The sequence below is a fragment of the Prionailurus viverrinus genome, chromosome X (genome assembly GCF_022837055.1).
Source record: "Prionailurus viverrinus isolate Anna chromosome X, UM_Priviv_1.0, whole genome shotgun sequence".
In the NCBI taxonomy this organism is placed as follows: Eukaryota; Metazoa; Chordata; class Mammalia; order Carnivora; family Felidae; genus Prionailurus; species Prionailurus viverrinus.
The window spans coordinates 53,131,591-53,154,901 of NC_062579.1; the positions used below are offsets into that span (position 1 = coordinate 53,131,591).

At 45.2% G+C, this 23,311-nt stretch overlaps 1 protein-coding gene across 1 annotated transcript in view; it reads left to right on the forward strand.

Moving 5' to 3' along the window:
- Positions 1-10,792: 10,792 nt before the first annotated feature.
- Positions 10,793-23,311, forward strand: part of NHSL2 (NHS like 2) — a 296,010-nt gene continuing 283,491 nt past the window's right edge. The window contains exon 1 of the mRNA XM_047843556.1: positions 10,793-10,952. The gene's annotated coding sequence lies outside the window, so the exon portion shown is untranslated. The remainder of the gene's footprint in view (positions 10,953-23,311) is intronic.

Below are 23,311 nucleotides of genomic sequence, written 5' to 3' on the forward strand. Positions count from 1 at the left end.
TGTGCTGACAGCTCAGAGCCTGGAGCCTGTTTCAGATTCTGTGTCTCCCTCTCTCTCTGACCCTCCCCCATTCATGCTCTGTCTCTCTCCGTCTCAAAAATAAATAAACCTTAAAAAAATTTTTTAAAAGAAAAGACATTTATCCAAAGGATATATACAAATGGCCAGTAAATACATGAAAAGATGCTCAACATTGTTAGTCATTAGGGAAATACAAATAAAAATCACAGTGAGATCCCACTTCACACCTACCAGGATGGCTATCATAGAAAAAACAAACAGAAAATAAGTGTTGGCAAGGATAGAAGAAATTAGACTCTCATACATTGTTGGTGGGAATGTAAAATGGTGTAACAGATGTGGAAAGCAGTCTAGTTAGTTCCTTAAAAGGTGAATCATAGAGTTTCATAGCAATTCCACTTTTTGGCATATACCCTAAAGAACCGAAAAAAAATAGTATGAAACAGGTACTCTTACACCAATGTTCATTGCAGGATTATTCACAATAGACAAAAGGTGGAAACAACTCAGTGTCCATCAACAGATGAATGGATAAGCACAATGTGATACATAATGCAATGGATTATTATTTAGCCAATAAAAGAAATGGAGTTTTGATACATGCTGCAACATGGATGAACCTTGAAAACATTCTGCTAAGTGAAAGAAGCCAGAGACAAGAGGACAAATACTGTATGATTCCACTTATCTGAAATATCTAGAATTGGCAAAGTCATATGGACAAAAAAGTAAATTAGAGGTTACCTGGGGCTTGGGCATGGTGGAAATAGGGAGTTACTGCTTAATGGTTACAGGGTTTTTGTTTTAGGTGATGAAAAAGTTTTGGAAACAGATAGTGGTAATGGTTGCACAATACTGTGGATAATAATGCCAGTGAATTGTACACCTAAAATTGTTAAAATCCTAATTATGCCATACATCTCTTACTACAAAAAATAATTCCAAAAAGTGGTCAATTAACCCAAGAGAAAAAAGAAGTAGAGGCTGGAAAAAACAAAGAAAAGACATAGCAAACTGAAATCAGCTAGCAAGATGATAGATTTTATTTAAATGATATCAATAATTCTGTAAATGTGAAAGATCTATACATACCAGTTAAAAGACAGAGATTGTCGGGCTGGATTAAAAAGCACAACCGGGGACACCTGGGTGACTCAGTTGGTTAAGTCCGACTTTGGCTCAGGTCATGATCTCACAGTTCGTGGGTTCAAGTCCCGCATCAGGCTCTGTGCTGACAGCTCAGAGCCTGGAGCCTGCTTCGGATTCTGTGTCTCCCTCTCTTTTTGCCTTTCCCCCACTTGCACTCTGTCTCTCTCTCTCTTGAAAATAAATAAAACATTAAAAAAAACACAACCCAACTACATGCTCTCTATAAGAAACCCACTTTAAATGTAAAGAAATAAATTAAAAGTAAAATGGGAGAAAGATATACCATACAGATATTATCTAAAGTTGACCTAGCTATGTTAATTTCAGACAAAGCCAAGTTCAGAGCAATGAATATTTTCAGGGATAGAAGGGGACATTGCATAATGATAAAGGTATCAATTTTCAAGAAGATATAACCATCCTAAATATGTATGTACTTAACAAGAGAGTTTCAAAATTCATGAGGCAAAAACAGAACTTAAAGGAGAAATAGACGAATCCACAATTATAGTTGAAGATTCCAACATTCCTCTATCAGTAATTGATAGAATAAGTAGACAGAAAACCAGTGAAGATATAGATAATATGAAGAACATTATCAGCCAACTTGAACCCACTGACACTTATGAAATACTCCACCCAACATAATACAGACCTTAAGTGCACGTGGAACAATCACGAAGTTAGACCATATTCGGGGCCATAAGAAACATTTGGCAAATTTGAAATAGAAATCATGCAAATCAGACCATATTGGAATTAAACTAGAAATTATCATTGGGAAGATATCTGGGAAATCCCCAAATTTTTGGAGCTTGAAAAGTATTCTTCTAAATAAGTCAGGGGTCAGAGGAAATTCTCAAGGCAAATTTAATAATATTTTTAATTAAATAAAAATGAAAAGAAAACATATTGAAATTTGTGGGATGTAGCAAAAGTGGTGCTCACCAGGAAATTTATAGCATTAAATATTTATTAGAAAAGAAAATCTCAAATCACTAATTGAGAGCACATGTAGAGGAATTAATATAATGATTGACCATGAAATTTAAGCTGGATAGGGAGGGAAGTGAACACATGAAGGGAAGTGGGAGTGGCAGGTTTAATGAATGGGGCCAAAGTACTGTTAGGGTGGAGAAACAATAACATGGGTTAGAAAGGAGGCAGTGTTAGTTGAAAAGTGGGATGCTTGAAGTTGAGAAAAGGGAGGAATAGGGTTTTTTGTTTTGTTTTGTGGTAGTAATTATAAGGTCAGTGGTATGACCATGTGGGTTAGTGGGTTAGTGGGTCAAGTAGGGTGGAGGGCAAGATATTTAGGGGAGAAGAGGTTAAGGAACTGAGAGTCCAGACTATCATTAAGATCATCTATGTGCATACTGCAATGACCCAGAATTATGACAGGAATAATGTTGCAGGGAGTAACAGTGAACTGGGTGCTAAAATCTTCAAGGAAGCAGTGTGAGTCATCCAGGGGTCAGTGGTTGCTCTGAGGACACACAGTGAGTGATTTAGTCTGAGGACCCTCAAAGCTGGGGATTGTTCTTGAGGAGGGAGGGAGGAGAATATCCTGGAAGTGAAAACAAGGAGGATACCTTTGACACTTCCAGGCCTAGTGGTGCTAGAGGTGTGAGAGAGAAGACAGCACCATTTAAAGAGGGCTTCAGGGACACTAAGGACCGTGGAGTTTAATTTCAGTTGAGGGAGAAGATGAAGGGAATATGTAGAGACGCAGTTGCAGAGATAGGGGAATTGGTGATAGCTGTCCATGCATTCTACAAAGCATAGTAGGAAAGGGTTTCAGAAGTTGGGGAGGAGGGATATGGAGTCATAAAAGCGATACACAGAGCTGTCAGACTACACTCAAAGAGAGGAATGGGTCTTGGGAGTCTTAGAGTGACTGACATAAATAGATAAAAGCCATGTTGAGGTTATTTATGATGGTTTCAAGATGAATAATAATGGTCAGCCCCTGGGAGTGAGAGGTGGTGGTCTGTATCAGTCATGGTTCAGTCAGAGAAACAGAACCAATAGGAGATATATATATATATATATATATATATATATATATAAATATATAAATATGGTTTATGTGATTGTGATATATGCAGTTGAAACTTGAATACATGTTCCAACTGCATGGGTCTACTTATACACAAATATATTTTTGATAAATACAGCACAGTACTGTAAATATAGTTTCTTTTTCTTATGATTTTATTTTTTAAGTGTTTATTATTTTTGAGAGAGAGGGAGGGAGAGAGGGAGAGAGACAGAGAGAGGGAGAGAGAGAGAGAGAGAGACAGAGAGAGAGAGAGAGAGAGAGAGAGAGAGAGAATGAGTGGGGGAGGAACAGAGAAAGAGGGAGACACAGAATCCCAAGCAGGCTCCAGGCTCTGAGCTGTCAGCACAGAACCTGATGCAGGGCTCGAATTCATGAACCGTGAGATCATGACCTGAGGCAAAGTTGGATGCTTAACCAAGGAGCCACCCAGACGCCCCTTCTTATGATTTTCTTAATAGCATTTTCTTTTCTCTAGCTTCCTTTATTATATGAAGACAATATATAATACATATAACATATAAAGTGTGTGTTAACCAACTGTTTATATTATTGTTAAGGCTTCTGGTAAACAGTAGTTAAGTTTTTGGGGAGTCAAGAGTTATACACAGATTTTCTTTAAAAAAAAATTTTTTTTTTGAGAGAGAGAAAGAGAGAGAGAGAGGCAGAGAGAGGGAGACAGAGGATCTGAGGCAGGCTCTGCTTTCTCATCACAGAGCCCAATGCGGGATCAAACTCACGAACCATGAGATCATGACCTGAGCTGAAGTCTGATGCTTAGCCAGTGAGCCACCCAGGCACCCATACATGGATTTTCAACTGCATAGGGGAAGTGTCAGAGCCCCTAACCCCTGCATTGTTTAAGGGTTAACTGTACTTTGTCTGGAATGTATGATCTTACAATTGCATATAGTGATTGGATAGCCATTTTTAATGTAAATATGGAAACTCACCTGGGATGTTTGGAGACTGTTCTCTAGGTAACTCCAGGAACTGGACTTACTAAGAAGTTGAGCAAATGTCCATTTTGATTCCTCAAAGTGATGATTCTGGGCTAGATCGTTAGCAGTAGTAGACTTATACTTATTTAAGATATAGCTGGGGCGCCTGGGTGTCTCAGTCGGTTAAGCGTCCGACTTCAACTCAGGTCACAGTCTCGCGATCTCACGGTCCATGAGTTCAAGCCCCACGTCCGGCTCTGGGCTGATGGCTCAGAGCCTGGAGCCTGCTTCCGATTCTGTGTCTCCCTCTCTCTCTGCTCCTCCCCCGTTCATGCTCTGTCTCTCTCTCTGTCTCAAAAAGAAATAAATGTTAAAAAAATGTTTTTAAAAAAAGATATAGCTGAGATGGTTGGAAAGTGGAGCAACCCATACAAAAGAAGTAGATGAGGGCTGCCACTGGTTATTGCCACAAGTTTGTAATCCAGTTTAATCCAATAAATCCCTTCCTCATGTATTGGCTGAGAAAAGACTTGATAAAGAAGTTGAGACATCTGAATGTCAGGAAGCATTTGATAAATTAGAAGGCAATTGAGTAAGAGACAAGATTTAGACTATTCCTGATTATATTCTTTGTAAGTACAGAAACTTTGATGCAAGGGCAGGAGGCTATGTCCCCTCAGAATGGAGAAGGGAGAAAAAAAATGTACCTTCCTTTTTTATAGTCAGGAAACCACTATTTATACCGCTCTTCTGTGCCAAACACTTTACGTACACTATCCCATGTAATCCTCAGAACAATCCTACAAGGTAAATATTTAATAACCACAAAGGCATAGGCCCTGATCAATCAGAATGGATGCCTTTAGGGGTGCTTGGGTGGCTCAGTTGGTTAAGCATCTGACTTTGGCTCAGCTCATGATCTCTGATCTCGAGCTTCGTGAGTTCCAGCCCTGCGTTGGGCTCTGTGCTGACAGTTCAGAGCCTGGAGCCTGCTTCAGAATCTGTGACTCCCTCTCTCTCTGCCCCTCTCCCGCTCGTGCTCTGTCTCTCTCTGTTTCTCCAAAAATAAATGTTAAAAAAAAAGAATTGATGCCTTTAGACAATCAGTAGGGCCATACTCATGCACATCAATTGAATATTAGTCTTGTCTATTTTATGGATGAGTAAATTGAGGCACAGTGGGTGTTAAGTAACTTGCCAAGACACAGAGCTGGGGAGCTGGGGATTTGAACTCAGATCAGTGGGTCTCTAAAGCCTACATTTGGCTGTGACCACTATGCTGTGCTGCACAGCTTCGTACTAGAGAAGGAAAGAGAACCACATGTCTAACCATATTTGGATGCCTGATAATGCTGACATGTTACTTATTCAGGTTCCCTAAATAATCCAAAGCCCTGATCTGTGTAACAACTCCCAATTTAAAGTTGTAGAGATGGACATGGCTATTTACCTAATGCAACCTTAATAGCATACACAGAGAAGGCATGTCATCATGTGATGGACACAGCACATCCTGGAGAGATTAAGGACTCTTCCTTACTGCTTCACGATTTTGTGGGCAGACAGGAATTTGCAGGGGAGGGGTGCTGGTTGTTAGGTCAGGAGTAGGATAGTCAGGGAGTGTCCCAATATGATTTCTTGTGAGTAAAGCAAGCCTGTTAGAATAAAATTACCCATTGAATGCAGCAACATCTGAATGTTCCTAATTATAGTCTCTTCCAGACAAGATAAGGAGGGAGTGAGGGAAAACAGGATAGTGGGGTGAGGGGTGGTGGACTGGTGGTGAGGGGGGAACCCACATACAACATGAGGATGAGAGGCTGAACAAGAATGTGTTCGTGTTCTGCTGAAATCTCCTATAGTTTCTTTCAAAATACCACAAATCTTTTCTCGCAGTTTCAGCCTGGGCTCAGAGTCAGGGCCAAAGTTCAAACAACATCAAAGTTTATTTTTGAAATAAAGGTTTATTTCCTCATGGAATTCTTGAAGGGTTTGCCCTGCGTGTGTGTGAAACACTGAGTCTGGGCTGGAAGGAATTTATTTTAGGTCCTTGAGCGGTCTTCAGCTTACACGCCGATTGCCTAGGAAGTGATTGATGGCTGTGTAAGTTTCCAGTCCGCCCCTGGAGGCCCAGCTCTGGTGCACAGCCCTCCCCACTCTGAAGGCTGCCTCAAGGGCAGAAGCCTGCTCCGGCTTCTCAAATCTTGAGGCATTGATCCCCATCCTGCTCCCACTCTTTTCAGAGTATGGCATTGATTAGCACGGGTTTTGTCTGCATTGTTGATTGCATCGTGGGATCTCTTCTGATTGAAAAGCTAAAAGCTGCTAGTTTGTTTTCCTTGGGCTACTTTATTAGGGCCTGTCTGAGGAGATAGTTTGCTTGTGTTCTTAACTACAGAGCCAAGCATTGATACCAAAAAGGGTAAACGACATTAAAAAAAAAAAGTCAATCTGGTATTTGCCAATTCTGGTTAGTTTCTCTTGGTACGGACACTTAGCACCAGGGAACAAGACGATGTTAAAGTTGGGACTGAGGAACAGCCTTTATATCCCCCTACTGGCTGTGTGTATATACATATACATATACATATACATATACATATACATATACATATACATACATATGTATATTCATTCATAAGGAAAGCATCTGCACAGAGTCTCGTGGCAAGAGGGTACTGGGAGTGGAATGTATATTCTTGCAACTTAGATAAAACAATTGCTTGACTGGGGTGCCTGGGTGACTCAGTCCATTAAGTGTCTGACTCTTGATTTTGTCCCAGGTCATGATCTCATGGTTCGTGGGATCGAGCCCCGCATCGACCTCTGTGCTGACAGCATGAATCCTGCCTGGGATTCTCTATCTCTCCCTATCTCTCTCTGCCCCTCCCCTGCTCATGTGTGCTCTCTCTCTCTCTCTCAAAATAAATTAACATTTAAAAAAAACCACAACAATTGCTTGACTATAGAGGAATGTCACGGAGAAAACTGGCATTGCTGCTTGACTTTCAAGTGCTACCATTTGTGGAAATTTGAGAGGTAGCAACATGGGGGCACCTTTCTTGTTTCTCATCCTGAAATAAGACAGGGCTGTACTGGCAAACTGGGTAGGTTGCATGTTTGCTCATGACTTTTCATTTCGCAGCTATGGCAGCTGCCAGCTTGAAGGAAGAGAAGTGTCATATCCTGTGTTACTTATTTATGCCTTCAAATCCAGTTTTTATTGAAGTTCTAGGTTCTTAGCAGCAGCTAGTTAGGCAGGACAGAAGGTGGGAAGAAGAGCAGAGGCCTTGCTGATTGCAGTGGCCAACTCTCCCATTTCCCTCCTACCTCTCTGGCCACTCTTTCCCAGTCACTGCTTCTAGACCAAACCCACCTCCAGTTCCACAGGTGGGCCCAATTTAGGCTTAGTTTGGAACTCCGAGCACAGCGACAGATGAGTTGCTCTAGGTCTGGAGTCTGGGAGTTGGTGGATGGGTAGGAAGCATCCAGCATTTTCAGGTCTGGCTTGGTTGTTAGGGGCTTCTCCTTTCTCCCCTTTGCACCTTCCCTCTCTCTCCCTCTGAATGCACAGTGCCTCGGTTTATAAGCATATTAAAGCAAATGTTGAATTCACAGAGCACTTTCTGGCTACTTGGCCCTGGGGCTGTGTGTGCAGATGGGACATAGAAGTCTTGCCCTCCTCATTTGCCTCTTCCCATTGCCTCCAGACGAAAAGTTCTCAAGCATCTCCTTCCCCACATCAGGCAGTGTTCTGCTACAGAATCCACAATGACTCTCTACTAACCCTTAGGCCAAGTTAAGTCCTTTAGTAAAGCTCTTCATATTGGGTTCTTTTATAATCCAGCTTCATTTATTCATTCATCAGTATACATTTTCTGAGTACTACTGTGTGCCGGTTGCTGGGCTTGGCACTGGGCGTACAGAAGTGAGTGAGACCGACAAGGTTCCTGCCCTCATGGAGCTAACAGTTTAATGGGAGAAGATGGTATTATTATTTTTTAAGAAAAAATTTAAGTTTATTTATTTGGGGGCAGAGAGAGAGAGAGAGAGAGAGAGAGAGAGAGAGAGAGAGAGAATCCCAAGCAGGCTCTGTGCCGTCAGTGTGGAGCCCGACTCAGGGCTCAAACCCACAAACTGTGAGACCAAGACCTGAAATCAAGTCAGACACTTAACTGACTGAGCCACCCAGTTGTCTCCACGATATTGTTACTGTTAAACAAGGATGATTGTGCCAATGCTGTGCTGGAGGGTGATATGGGAGTATGGGACAGGACCTTCGTCTTAGCTTGCTGACCCACCCTGGACGGTGTGGCTGGAATGTGGCACTTCTAGAACCCTGACTCTCCCTCCACAGACCAGAGCCAGGCCCCTTGCTCCTTCCCCAGAGGCTCTCTACATAAAAGCCTGCCTCTTGCTCAAGGTCTTAGTTTTCCTATTGGGAAGAGCCTGGCAGTAAGAAGGAAGGTGAAAACTTATAGTCTCTTGACTTCTTCCAACAGTACATGCAGTCTGCCGGCTCTGGTCCTGGGAAGGGAGGAGGGGCTCTGTTCTGAGGTGGCCCCATTGCAAGTCCTTGATGTTTCTTTGATGAAAGCCAGGGCCTGCACACTGAAGAGGCTGGAGTGAACAGACTTGGCTGGGGGGGAAGGGTGTGGGGCCAATGCTGATTTGCTTGGAGCTTGTTATTATAGAGCCTTGAAAGACTCATCAGCTTCAGGAATCAAAGTGAGGTCGGCTCAGACACCAGGCCCAGCCTAGGCCTGCCACCCTCAGGCAGTGAAGCTTTGCCCACACAGCCTCTTTCAATCTGCTCGTACCTCATTTCTTTTTCTCCCCAAAGAAGATCAGTCTAAACAGCCCATAGGTCAAGGAAAAGTATCCCTGGAGAGTCCAGCCAAGTCCCTACTTCCTGCCAGTCACTCTTTTGGCTCAGGTTTGAGTTCGCCAAATACAGGATTTTGAGTCCTCATTCTGCAATTGGATTTCACAGTTCAGAAAAGGGGTTGTCTTTTGCCCATTTGTTTCTTATTTTAACAGAAAGGACTTTTTCAGTATCCATGTTCCACTTTACTGAACAAGGAACATGGGTAATCAGATTACTTTTAACTAGTTGTAAGGCCTTTTGAACTGCCTTAGGGACAATTCTGTAAAGGAATGAATGAACAGGCCACACTCAGGATCATTAGCACAGACACACATAGTCTGTTCAAGGTGTTTTATTAATAGATTATGAGGAAGGGATTATACGGATGGGAGCATTTTTAGCAGGAAAGATATAAGAATTACCAGAAGGAAGAAATGGAACCACAGCAATGTCAAAGTGGCTTAGGGGAGAATCAGATGGTAGCTCAGTGTGTTGAAAATAAGTGTTGAGAGGGGAAACTCCCCAAGTGCACAGGGACACACACACACATAACTCAGGCACTCTGGTTTTGAGGATGTCAGTGTCTCCCTCTCTTCTAACTTCTACAATGGAGAGGAATTGAGGCGTGACTACAGGGTTTCCCGCACTGAAAGCATATGCCAGGCTGTTCCACGGGCATCTCAGGAGCCCAGTGCTGCCAGAGCTGGAGGTAGCTCTGGGCTCTCTTTTTGCATAATGTATGGAGCTGCATCCCTCCATCTGAACTGCATCTATTGTTCCAGAGAATAGGTTTGTATTCATTCATTCATGGATTCATTCATTCCAGGGTGTTTAGAGCAGTCCAGGCACTGTGAGAGTACCCAAAGACACTGCCCTTCTGAGCAGTCCAGTAAGATAATTGGTTCTTTCCTCCTCATTCCCAAGCTCCTGGGCGCTAGAAGGCTGTACTCACAGCTTAGCCTAGCCCGTGTGTGACACCAAGTACATGTTTGGGAAAGGAAAGCTAGATGAATGAAATCAGACCATTCGGTGGGAGCGGGTGCGCTTGAATTTTTATTATTTATGAAGAGAAAGTTTAAGTTAAAGAAACAAAGCAGAACACAACTTTAACCATCAGTACTGGGACTCGAGCTCTGCAGGAGGACACGGGCACACATACTGTACCGAACATCACAATCCCCCCCCCCCCCCCCCCCCCCACGCAGACATTCCTTCTTTCACGCTGTAGCTCGCTGTTTTTACTCGAACTTCCCTTTCCCTCCTCTCCCGGATCAAACGTTAATCTGCGAATCTCTGACCGAAAAAAAAAAAAAAGGTGGGTGGGGGGATCCCGAAGTAGGGAGGAGGAGGTGGAGAAAGGCGGGGAGGAGGAGGAGGAGGGGCCCAGCGAACCGGAGTCAGAGGGACTGGTGGCTTCGGCGAGTGTGCAGCCCCGGGGGGAACAGCGCTCCAGGCTGGGAACCCGTCAGCCCGCCCACCCGCCTGGCGTCTTCGGCGCCCGCCAGCTCGCGGGCCCGCGCCCGGGGCCTGTTACACCCGGAGCTGGGGTCGCCACTCAGGGGCTCTTGGGCCAGGGGCGCCGCTCCGGGTGTGTCGGCGGCGCCTCCAGGCTGGTTCCCCGCGCTCGCGCCCGGGATGCCGTTCTACAGGCGCACGGTGGTGCCCCAGCGCCTGTGTCCGCGCAACCCGCCGCAGCCGCTCACCGAGCTCCGCGACGTGAGCCACCTGGCCGCGCTCAGCCTGCTCCGGCAGCTCGCCGACCTCTGTGGCCACTCGCTGGCTCTGCTTGAGGACCTCGAGGGGCACCTGCTGGCCCTGGGGCGCCGCACCGACAGCCTGTTCCGGCGAACGGTGCGCCTCCGCCGCCGCCTTCCCTGCCGCCTGCTCGGCCCAGAGAACGACGAGGAAGAGCTAGGTAAACCGCGCCTGGGAGCCTCACGGCCCCTCGTCTACCCCGCCTCTGGGGGCGCCAGTGATCTCCGTCTCTGCGTCCCCTCCCGGCCCCTCCTCCTCCCTTCCCGACCCTTCCCTCGCTTCTCCTCAGCGAGTGAGGGGATCCCTTTTCCTGGACTCCCGACCCGCCGCTCTCCCTCTGGAACTTCCTGCTCCTTGACCCTGCCGCGCCGTCCTGAGTGGCCCTGTGCCCTCGGGGCTCTCGGCCCTGGGGTGCGCGGCCACCTTCTGGGGATCTGGTTGGGGGGCAAGGCGGGGGGACCTGCGGGGTTCCTGGGAGCCACTGGGTCCGGGACGGCTTCAGCGCCGTCCCCAAGGCCCGAGGCGTCCACGTCTTCGCGGCGTTGGGAACCAAATGGCCGCGCCGCTGGCGTCTTTGCTCGGCCGCTTCGGAAAGCGCGCGGGAGCCGCAGGCCAACTACGCGGCCGCAGGAGTCTAGCGGCGGTGCCTTCCGGATTTAAACCTGTGCAACTTCGCGCCGGAGCGTGTTCGCGGCTCGCTCGCGGAGGAGTGTCAGAGCGCCCTCCCGCCTGCTTCTGCCCGCGATTTCGGGGTCACTGCGCCAGGAGTGGCCCGAGGGGTGTGGGGGAAAGGAGAGACTGCCTCCAGCTTCGCTGACCCCTACCCTTAGGGTCTGGCTGCACGGATTTGCTTGAGAGAACCGCTTAAAGTGACTGTCATCAGTTTCAGGATTCCTTAAGGAATTAGCCGTGCCTGAGAAACCCAGTGGTGCCCTGGCTGAGGACTCAGGACCCGCGAGAGGGTAGGAGGGCGATGCGAGCCTTTGACCCTGACTACTTTGGACTCCAGCACTTTGAATGGGGAATCCTTGCTCCGTGGCAATGCAGTGATTCCTTAGAGTGTGGAACTTTTGCTGAAAGCAAGGGGACTGAACGTGCTGGAAATGCTGACCACAGCTGGGGCATGCCAGGTACCAAGGCCAACTGGCACACCAGAAAGGGGAGAGAAGGAGCAGTGTGACCAGAAAGTTTCAGATGGAGGCAGAAGATGGCTACTTGCTGACTTCTGAGTGCGACTTCCGCTGCCTTGGGGAAGGATTACCTGGGCCAGCCCCTCTACCTTGCAGACACCACCTTGCCCCCACTCTTTTCAGTAGGACAGGACACAGAGGCCCTGGGACCTCCTCTTTGGAAAAGGTCTCTGACTTCTGAGGTAGATGGTGGAGGTCACTAGTGGAAAAAAATGAACTGGGTCATGTGTGAAAAGGAAGGTGGAAGACGCAGATGACTGCCAGATGGAATGTAGACATGGGACCAGAAACCTCTGCATGTCAGGGGACCAAGAAAGCTGGGGCCCTAAGTCTGGTTAGTTCTCAGTTAACAAAGAGTGTAAGAAGGTCAGTGTTGATTTTTTTTTTTTCCTGAGGTCCCATTGACTACTGACTACCAGGATTAGCCTAGGAGAAATTTGATCAGTCAGCTGGGGGAGTAGTTTTCAAAATCCCCACACAGTTTGCAGAGAGCCACCTACTGAGTTTAGCTGGGTAAGTTAAGGACAGAAGGGAGGCTCTGCTTTTCCAGCCTATACCTTTCTGTCCACTGAATCAGAGCCTTTTCCACATGAGGGAAGGCATGGCTTCACCAAGTCACCTTGGGACCTAACCCTTTCCTGTGATCTGATGGTTTAGAAAAAGATGGCTTTGTGCAATGGATATGTTTTAAAGGAAGGGGGGCAACTCTTAGAATAAATCGCATTGTTTTGGTTTCTTTGAGAGTGGCCATTTTTGGTGTGTCCACTGGCCTCTCTGGGAACGAACATGTTTCTCAGCTGAGAGCCACTGAGGGGTCTGCTGCATAAATGGAATGCGGCTGCCCTAATTTGGCAAGAAGTTCTGGTTTTCCATTTTCTGGTCTAATGCCCTACCCTAGATTCCCCTTGAGGTTCCCACTGCACACTTTTCTCTTCAGGTGCTTTGATTGCGTATTATTTAAATTAGGCCTTCTCAGCAATGATCTGAGCATAGGTACCAAACGCAAAGAGTCTTGGGGAGCATAATCAGTGCACCATCTGGCCACCCTCTTGTCGCTCAGGTATAAGCTTGAACAAGGTGTTCAGCAGGCTATGTATTATATTTTGACCCCAAGTAAATATCCCCCTCCCCCCCCTTTTTTTTTTTTTTTACCATTATCAGGTATTGTTTTTTTTTTTCTTCCCTGTGCCTTTTCTTCTAGTACTCCTACTTTTTTACTGACCATTTTGCTGGTGGTCAGCGCTCCCACTCAGCATTTTACCCTATATATCCTCCACTGGCTGGATTTCCCCCAAATTCTTCCTTTGGGTATTTCTTTGACCATGGGGGGCAGGAAAGACCTGGGAAGGAGGGAGGAAGGTTTGGAAGCAACATAACGGGAGTGAATGACACCTGACAGGTCAGCAGCTTGTAGCCTTCCTGCAGGGACAGCTTGGCTGTCATCTATGGGAGCCATGGCAAGTCAGACTGGCCCTTAGCCTTCAGGCTTGCAGAGACCAGACTGCAGCCTTCTTCTGGGGGCCCTGAGAGGCAGCAGGGGGAGGGCAGGGGGAGGAGAGAGAGATAGAGGAGGAGAAAGTTGATGCTAAGGGAGTCCAAAGTGCTCCTCTCTGCAACCGGGGGTCACACCCCCACCATCTTCAAGGTTACAAGGGTGGGACTGGGCTGGGTTGGTTGCCTGGCAACACCTCCTCCTCCACTGAAGGCTGTTCTTTGGTAATTTGAACCCCTTTGAGACTGCCCTAGAAGCTCTTGTAACTGGGGTGAGGTGGGGGATGGGGGTTGGAAAGAGGAGAGGGCGTGCTATGGGAATGCACCAGGCTCCTCTGGTTATGGATTTGTGACTATTGCCACACCCTTGGCGTGGCCCTGCCTATAACTAGAGGGTTTTTTCCTCACATCTGGCTTTGAATGTGACCTGTTTTATTGCATTCGTGTTCTGTACTCTTCATCTCAAGAATGGCATGGACAAAGCCAGAGGGAAACAGCTCCATGCCTGCTGCAATATGCTGAGTCAATCCAAGCTTTCCAATTTCTCCCTCAGAGATCCATTTAATGTTTGTAGGTGCTTAGATGATAATTACAAAAGCAATCAGGCTATTGGCCTAGGGGTATAATATCTCTGAAGTGAGCAAAGAAGCCACTGAAGCACTAGATAAATCTAGGTATGTTTAATAACACTGGGCCCTATCGTGTTACATTAGCTGATGAACTTGCTGTGGGGAAGATGCTCTGTTCCTTCTTGCAGTTGTTTTGGCTTGAATACAGCCTGTTAAGTCGATGGTGGAAACTCCCTCTTCATCTTTATATAAAATTCCTGCCTTCTGATTTTCCAGCTTTGTGGCAACTTTGGCTCCAAATCAGAAAGGACAGCTGGTTTGTTTATGTTTAAATCATAATTACAGTGCAAGGGGAGACTGTTGTAAATCTATATGGAGATGAAAAAATGAGAACCACATCTTTAGACCGCAGCCTATTTACCATTAGATGAGGTGTCATGGACCCTGAATTGGACCATCATTGCTACTGAGGAGGGAATATGGCCTGCTTGAGTTGAATGGAGCAGGGGGAACTTTGGGGACTTGCAACAGGCACTTTGCCAGAGCTCACTTTGTCTCAGTCCTACCTGTCATGCCCAGCGACCCTTGGGACAGTGGCTTGACCGAGTGGGGAGGGTAAGCAAGCCCATTTTCTCTTAAATACCATGAAATTCCTGGTCTGCTTCATGGTATTTCCTTGTGTTGAAAACATCTTCCCTGGAAATTTTGACACCAAAATGCCCGCTAGAATTTTCTCTACTTTAGAAACAAGAAATTTAATCTTTTCCTTTTTAGAGACACATGAACAGCTAAGGTGACAAAAAGCATCGGGATGACGGAAGAGTAGAGTAATAGGAGAATATTCAAGTTATGGCTCTTGGGCTCAACCTTGACCTTTGTGAGGTTGATTAGGTGTCAGGAGGAGAGTGGTGACTTTGCATCATTTGTCCCTATACTTCTCTGGTTTAGGTGGAGTTGGTTTATGCCACATGGCACAAAAATTTGGTCATTAAGGGGTGCCTGGGTGGCTCAGTTGGTTAAGCGTCAGACTTCAGCTCAGGTCATGATCTCATGGTTTGTGAGTTCAAACCCCGCATTGGGCTCTGTGCTGACAGCTCAGAGCTTGGAGCCTACTTCGGATTCTGTCTCTCTCTCTCTCTCTCTCTCTCTGCACCTCCCCTGTTCACACTCTGTCTCTGTCTCTCTCAAAAATAAATAAACATTACAAACATTACAAACTTTTAAAATTAAAAAACAAAACTTGGTCATTAACCATATGGATGTCATAACACTTGACTACTGAGGCCCAGAAGAAGGAAGGGACTTGTCCAGAGGCACCCAGCTGGATCAAGACAATTAGAACCCCTAAGGGTTGAAAAGATTAGAGTGTCTCCTGATGTGTAATTCCAAGTAAAAGCAATGTTAAACCTTCAAATAAGATGGTATGTTTTGAAATTACTAAGAGTTCCACATGTATGTTGAAATTAAAATGGCTTCTTAAAGATTTTTTCATTCTCTCTCTATTTTGTACTCCTGTTGTTGGTGGTCTGAGTGTATACTTACTCTGCCCCTTGGGGAATTTGGCACTGGCTAGGTCAGACAGCAGATAAATGGCAGGAAGCCTTGATCTAAAAGCCGGGCCTTCTGACATTGAAGCCAGTGCTCTGTGATGCCAAGTTCAAAATCAGTTGTTCACTGAGAGTCACTGCCCTGTCACTTTTTCTAGCTGGAACTTGTCCAAGATGAGGAATGACTCTGGCTACCTTTGCAAAGTGAGGGATGCTCTGAAGAACAAGCTCCCTCTGGTTTCTGCAGTTGGGACTTGGTGGGTGAGCGGGAGGTGGAGAAGAGGAAAGAAGGTCAACCTTGCTTCATGTACAGAATAGATGTGAGGCAATGGGCTCCCTTGTTAAAACATAATCTCCTTTAAGCTTTGAGTGAAAAATAGCTTAGAAAAAAGAATCTTCAGGTGGGAAGGGATGGCTGGGCCAGTGACTCTGACACTGTCTTCTGAAGGTCACCTTTCCAATGGGGTCTTTTACTTGTAATCCTTCTGTCATCTTTATACTTGCTATTTTCCCTGATAGCTTTTAATCCAATTGTGGACAGTCCTTGTCACACACCGACATCATGACTATTTTCTGTTATTATAGCAGAGACTGGTTGGCATTTCCAAAGGCACTTTTATTAAAAAAAAAAACAAAAACAAAAAACAAGGAACGGGAAAGTAAAACTATTACCAAAAATGTATTTAGCGTACACGTTCCCAAAGTATGGATTTATTATTCTTCAGAACTAAAGAAGCTTAACAGGATTACTAGGTTTGCTACTCTCTATACCATTTCTGAGGACCTCAAATCACCTTATCCTCATTACTTTCTAGACTTGAAAAGAGGACACAACTTTGTCTGAATCCCATCTCCTTTCCCCCTCTCACCCTTGTGCTGAGTGCTAAAGACTCAGAGGTAAATAAGACCCAGTCTCTCCCTTCAAAGAGCTCCCCCTGCAGAGGTGGGTACCATCTCATTTCCTACCACATCAGCACATGATGCCAGGGCATCAGGTCCTCTCCTTCCCTGGGTGAGGGAGAACTGATAACCAGAATCAGGACCCTAGTTCACACCCCAGAGGATTTTCCATTCAGTCTGGGTCCAAGAATGGAATTTGGACCTTTAGAATCTGCTGTGGTAAAAACAAAAATAAAAACCAAATAGTGACAGGCTGCTCCTGTGAATTTAGCAATGCTTTTACACAAATCCACAGATTTGAAATTGATGACTTTATGTTTACACATAGGCAGGGTAGTGCTTATTCAGTAGGTGGACAATGCTTGGTGGATCTGTAAACTCACAGACTTGTGGTAACTGCACGGCCCTCTAGAGTCTTTTCCTCTCAGTTGGAAACCACTAGCCTAACTGTAAGCTCCTCAATAGAAAGTGAGCTCCTCAAGGGCAGAGATCTTCATCTGTTTTTACGGCTGTTTCTCCAGCCCCTAAAATAGTGCTTGGCGTCTAACAGGCACCTGATAAATGCCTGTTAAGTTCAATGAATCCCTTTTTTCTAGTCATCATTTATTTATTGAGCACCTGATTCTGGGCCCGGCCCTGTGCTGGTTTCTGGGGATATAGAGCCTAACTGGAATGCAGCCCTACAGTCCAGTGCAGAGAACATCAAATCATTGTACTGCTGGGGAGGCAAGCCTGGGGGTCAAGGGAATGCAGACGAGGTGCCCCTGACTCAGCCTGGAGGCTAGTAAAAGCTTCCAGGAGGATGTGAAGTCTGAGGTTCGAAGGGTGATCTGGAGCATTCCAGCTGAAAAGGAGGAGGAGGGAATTCCTGGCTCAGGAAGGAGCTGGGGGCAAGGCCCTGGATAGTGAGAGGGCCAGTGAGGGGGAGGAACTCACTCAAGCGATTCAGGAGGAGAGGGTACAAGGCTCCTCTTGACTCAGAATGAGCCCTCAGCGGGGAGGTGGGGTGGGGAAGCCCTCACATCATGTTTGCTGGCCAAGGAGCTGGATACCCGGAGAGTCTTGGGAAGGGTAAAGTGAAGTTGTAATGGTAACTATGGATTTTCTTGATCTACACTCAAGTTTTCACCATCCTTGGGCAGATGAGACCTACTTCACAGAGCCAGGTCCTGGGTCCCCCTTGAGAAGTCCAGGCCAGGAGGGGCTCCAAGCCACAGTGAGAAAGAAAAAGGGAGAGAAAGCAAGAGTCTACCTGCCTGTATGGCCCTGGTGTGTGTATCCAGTTGCACTCCAAAGCTGAATATATTATTCATGCCCCTTATTTTTTTCGTGAGTAGGGTCATTGGAGGTTTGACTGTATCTTATTTTTTCTTTCTAAATAGCATAGATTCTTAAAAAATTTTTTTTTAATATTTATTTTTGAGAGAGAGAGAGAGAGAGAGAGAGAGAGAGAAAGAGAGAGAGAGACTAGAGCACAAGCAAGAGAAGGGATGAGAGAGGGAGATGCAGAATCTGAAGCAGGCTTCAGGCTAGAGCCTGATGCAGGGCTCGAACCCACGAGCTGTGAGATCATGACCCGAGACGAAATCGGATGCTTAACTGACTGAGCCGCTCAGGGTGCCCTTAAATAGCATAGATTCTTAAGAATGGCTTGTCATTCATCTAGGGGAAAATCAGAAAAGAAATTTTTTTCTTTGGAAAATGGACTCAAAGAGAAGATGAGGTGAAAAAATGATTCAGCTGTTTTTATTTTGATTCAAATTTGCTTCTGAGAAGAGTGTAATTAACTGCCTGGCAATTTGTAGTCTGATTCCAAGTATCTTCAAAATAGCCAAACTCCTATTATCCTCCCCAACTAGCAGGCCCTGAGGGGAGTGAGGTCTCCTTTATCAGCAGGCCTCGGGCTCTCTATCAACAAGCCATGTATCACAGTTATCAGCAATTCCTGTGCTGGTATTATGAACTCTTATCCCTTTTGATGCAGTAATTCTACTTCCAGGACCTTATGCTATCAGATATTCTGGGAAAAATGTTTGAGGATGTTCACTGCATATGTTGGTTCTTTATAGTAACTGCCAAAAAAATGAAAATAACCTAAATAGTCAACAGTCGGGGCATATTTATATATTTTGACAGGTCTATATGCTAGAGTACTATACAGCTAAGAAAAATCATGTTTGAAACAAATACATAGCGATACATGGAAATGCACAAAATAATGCTAAGTGGAGAGTCTGGGTATAATATTGCCTGCATAAGATTATCCAAAATAAAGCACATATATATGGAAAAGAAAGTGGAGGGGCAAATGCCATAATGGTAACAATGGTATCTCAGGGTGATGACAATGATAACACAGAGAATGATGGTTAGCTTTGTGAGATTATGGGAGTGGGTGTTATTTTTTTCTTATGCCTTTCTGAATTTTTCAAAATTTCCTAAATGAATTTGTATTAGTTTTAATAAACAGGAAAAAAAAAACAATGAGTGACATATTAAGGAAGAGGATCTTGGGATTTGGAAGCAGCAGCTGTGCATTTAAGTCCCCCTTGCCCTAGCACTTATTAGCTGACTCTGGTATCTCTGAGCCACCATCCCTCATCTGTAATGCTACCCAGTTCAGAGGGTTGCTGTGAGGATCCAAAGTGATGTAGATAAATTGCCTGGTGCATACACTGTGATCACACACATGATCACTAAATACTAACTTAAGAAGCTTCTGTTCCACGAAGCTGTTTGAAATCCATGAAGGGAGGTACTGTCAAGATGAAGTTATAATAAGAATGGTTCCTAGACAGCTCTGAATTGCAGCCATTTTTCCCTTTTCCAGAATATGTAAAGAATGATTGTGTGCCCAGGGAGGAGCAGCATCTAGCTTTTGAGGCTGTTGGCTCATCTCTCCCAACCCGAGGGTTTTCCTTTCCTTTGACCCCTCCCTTCATTCTCCCCCACTGACATCTGTTCACTGCCTTGCCAACCAAGGGAGAAAACATTCTTTGGAACTGAAGCCGAGGCTCCACCGAGAATCCTGGCAGCTATGAGATGTTTATTGTCACTGAGAATATGTGGTGCTGGCTGACCACAGGACCCGCCAGGGTGGGATGCCAAGGGGGGATTCTAATGAAGTGGCAGAGGACGGATGCAGGCTGCACAGCGAGGCAGCATCCCCTGCCTTAGGCAGAGCTTTTATCCAAGTGTCCTGCTGGCTCTGTTCACCTCTTCCCTTGGGATGTCTGCATGGCTCCTGGCTTCACTCACCAGTTTTACAGAACCAGCTTGGTTTATGGGTGAAGAAAAAACACCTTCTCACAACACTTATGGGGCCTAAGGTTGTTTCAGTGACACATTTGGCAGTTTGCCTGAGGGTCCAACAGGCCTAATTCCTACCAGCATGGATATGGAGTGAGTGAGCATCTGATCTCATGACTAGGCAGCCTCAAGGTCATGGACACACCTTGGAAGTGTCTACAATGTGCTGGAACCACCTGGAACTTCAGTCAGTCCTACTCTCTGGGTAGAATCCTTCACACCACTTGTCTGATTACATTTTTTTTTTCATTTTTTAGTTATAGCTAAAAACAAATAGACCTAAAATAGACCCTGGCTGCAAATCCAATTTACTTGGGGAGCTTAAAAAATTACTAATGCATGGCCCCAACCCATACCAATTAAACCAGAATTGCAAAGGGGATGAAGCCCAGGAGCTAGGATTTTTAAAAGGTCCCAAGGTGATGTACAGCCAGGGTTGAGAAACACTGTTATGATATAGATGGTTAAAACTGGAAGAGACCAGGCCAGAGTTTCCCAAATTTACTTGACCACATAGTCCTTGAAAAATTACAATATATTTATGGATATCGAACATGAATTATAATGCAGGTTTAGATTAGATTAAGTGACCAAAAATGGTCTCACTGATGAATTAGTGGTAAGCAGTAATAATGCTAAGGTAGATAATGTATTTTTTAACTTTATAAGAGAACAAAAGAAATTGGAAAAACGAAGCCATTTTGTTATTAATAAAAAGAATAAATATATGTTAAAGTAAAATAAATCGTATTTTATTGTACATTTTTTGGTTATAACATGTCATCAGAAGCCACTAACATTTTATTGATTAATTAATTATTTTTTTAATGTTTATTTATTTTTTGAGAGCGAGAGAGAGAGAGAGAGTACAAGCAGGGAATGGGCAGAGAGAGAGGGAGACACAGAATCCAAAACAGGCTCCAGGCCCTGAGCTGTTAGCACAGAGCCCGATGAAGGGCTCGAAGTCACGAACCATGAGATCATGACCTGAGCTGAAGTCAGATGCTTAACCGACTGAGCCGCCCAGGCCCCTCAAAAGCCACTAGCATTTTAAACGGGACTGGTACTTTTGTTTTCTTATGTTGTAGCTACTTTATACCACACATGATGTTACTGGGTTGGATCCCTATGTCAGATCAACCTGAACTTGCTTCTCTTTGTGTGAGAATATAAAGAGTCTACTATGCACAGAGTTGTTGGAGTGCAGAGAAGAAGAAAGAAACTTCCACTTTTTTTTATATTTAGTATTCCAAATTAGACTATGCCAGAAATCACAAATAATTGAAATAGTTGCTTCTGAATCAATGTCTAGATATGACTCCATGCTTTTCCACATTGTCTGATGTGGCACACCCTTTTGTGTAGGTGGATTATTGCATTAATAATAGTGCATAGGAGTGCCTGGGTGTTTCAGTCGGTTAAGTGTCTGACTTGATCTTGGCTCAGGTTATGATCTCACAGTTCATGAGATCAAGCCCCGCGTGGGGCTCTGTGCTGACAGTGTGAACCCTACTTGGGATTCTCTGTCTCCCTCTCTCTCTGCCCTTCCCCCACTCATGCACGTGTGCATGCCCTCTCCCTCCCTTTCTCTCAAAATAAATAAATTAACGTTAAAAAATAGTGCATAATAATAAAAGCAGCTGTATGGATGTGTTTAGTATTTTTAAACCCGTATCTACTTCAACAAATGTAATTTATTTATTTATTTATTTATTTATTTTAAAGTTTATTTATGTATTTTGAGAGAGAGAGAGAGAGAGAGAGAGAGAAAGAGAGAGAGAGAGAATCCCAAGCAGGCTCTATGGTGTCAGCACAAAGCCCGACATGGAGCTCGATCCCGTGAACTGCGAGATCATGACCTGAGCTGAGATCAAAAGTTGAATGCTTAACAGACTGAGCCACCCAGGTGTCCCAACAAATGCAATTCAGAAGAAAAATTATTTATCTTTGAGCCTTTCCCCTTCATGACTTAGAGTTTTAGAAAGTGCATTTAGGCCAACAACTGCACAGAGAAAGGAAGAGGACTAGTCGAGAGGCATCTCCAGGGTTGGTGGCTATAATTACTCCCAGTGCAGAATCTCTTCTGTGACTATTTTTGGGTCCTGAGGTGATCACTTAGGCTGATATTAGCAGCTCCTGGGAAATGGCTGGGACAAGAGGGACAAGGGAGAGGGGAGAATAATGGGGGCACTTCTAGTATCCCCCTCCCTGCTGTGACCAGAGGGGAAAGATGCTAAAGGACAACCCCTATAGTTTACCTCCGAAGGAAAAACTGATGCTGAGGATGACAAGGCATTAAGAAGAGGCGGCAGTGGCTCAGTCGGTTAAGTGTCTGCCTTTGGCTCAGGTCATGATCTCACGGTTTGTGAGATCGAGCCCTGCATTGGGCTCTGTGCTGACAGCTCAGAGCCTGGAGCTGGCTTCAGATTCTGTGTCTCCCTCTCTCTCTGCCCCTCCCTTCTCTCTCTCTCTCAAGAATAAATAAACATTAAAGAAGAGGTGGCGCCATCTTCAGAGGCATCTGTTTAAGAAGGCTGAGAAGTGTGTTTTCAGTAAGAGTTCCACTCAAAATGGTGAAAATTGAAGAAACAATTCAGTACTAAAAAGTGGGGAAGATCCAGCTCCCAGAAACTTTGCTGTTAAGAGGGAATCATATCTTGAGGACTCTGGAGAGCTAAGTCTCACCATATTCAGTTGCTCCCCATTGAGAAATAGCACAGTGAAATATTTTTTTCCCCATAATTTGGAGTTAATGAAAATGGTAGATGTAGAAAACACGTGTTACTGACTTACACTGAGGTTTTCCATTTTGTGCCTATAGTTTCAAAACTATCTGATGCACGTGGGGAGGAGGTGGTGAGGGAGGGAGGGCGAGGCCATAAAAGTGAGGACTCTTTCCATTCCAGTGAACACGTACGGTGGATGCCAGTGGGAGATGGTGGCATACATGGCAAATAGGTGTCCCTTCCAGGTAAAGGGATGGCAAAAAGGGTGCCTTTTCTGGACAGACCCATGAGAAAAACCCACTCATTTTGGTAGAACCTAAGGGAACTTCCCCCTCCTTTTTTTTTTTTTTTTGAACAAAGGCACATTCTCTGAGAATAGCAGTTAGAAAAAGTCATTTGTTCTGGTTATAACTGTTGAAAAATAGAGCATCCTCCAGTTGGAACAATTTTTGAAACTCACCCTCTCTGGGCATAATAATTACATGAAGGTGCCCTTCGTCCATGTGCATTCAGACAGGGCACTGGGCTTGGCTGGGTTTTGTCCCTAACTTGGGCAGGGTGCCCTTGTAGGAATAGAACTTGCACAACGGTACAGGCTGCCCTATTGTGCCCAGGGTTGGGCCGGGCACCAGGCACACAGATACATGTAAGAGCTAGACCTTGTTCTTGAGGAATTTATAGAATCCCTCATCCTAACCCCCACCCTCTTTAACTCGCCCCATCTGCCAGCTCCACCCATGCTGCATCCCTCCTGGCAGAGCTTCTCTCTGTGGTGACAAAACGTCTA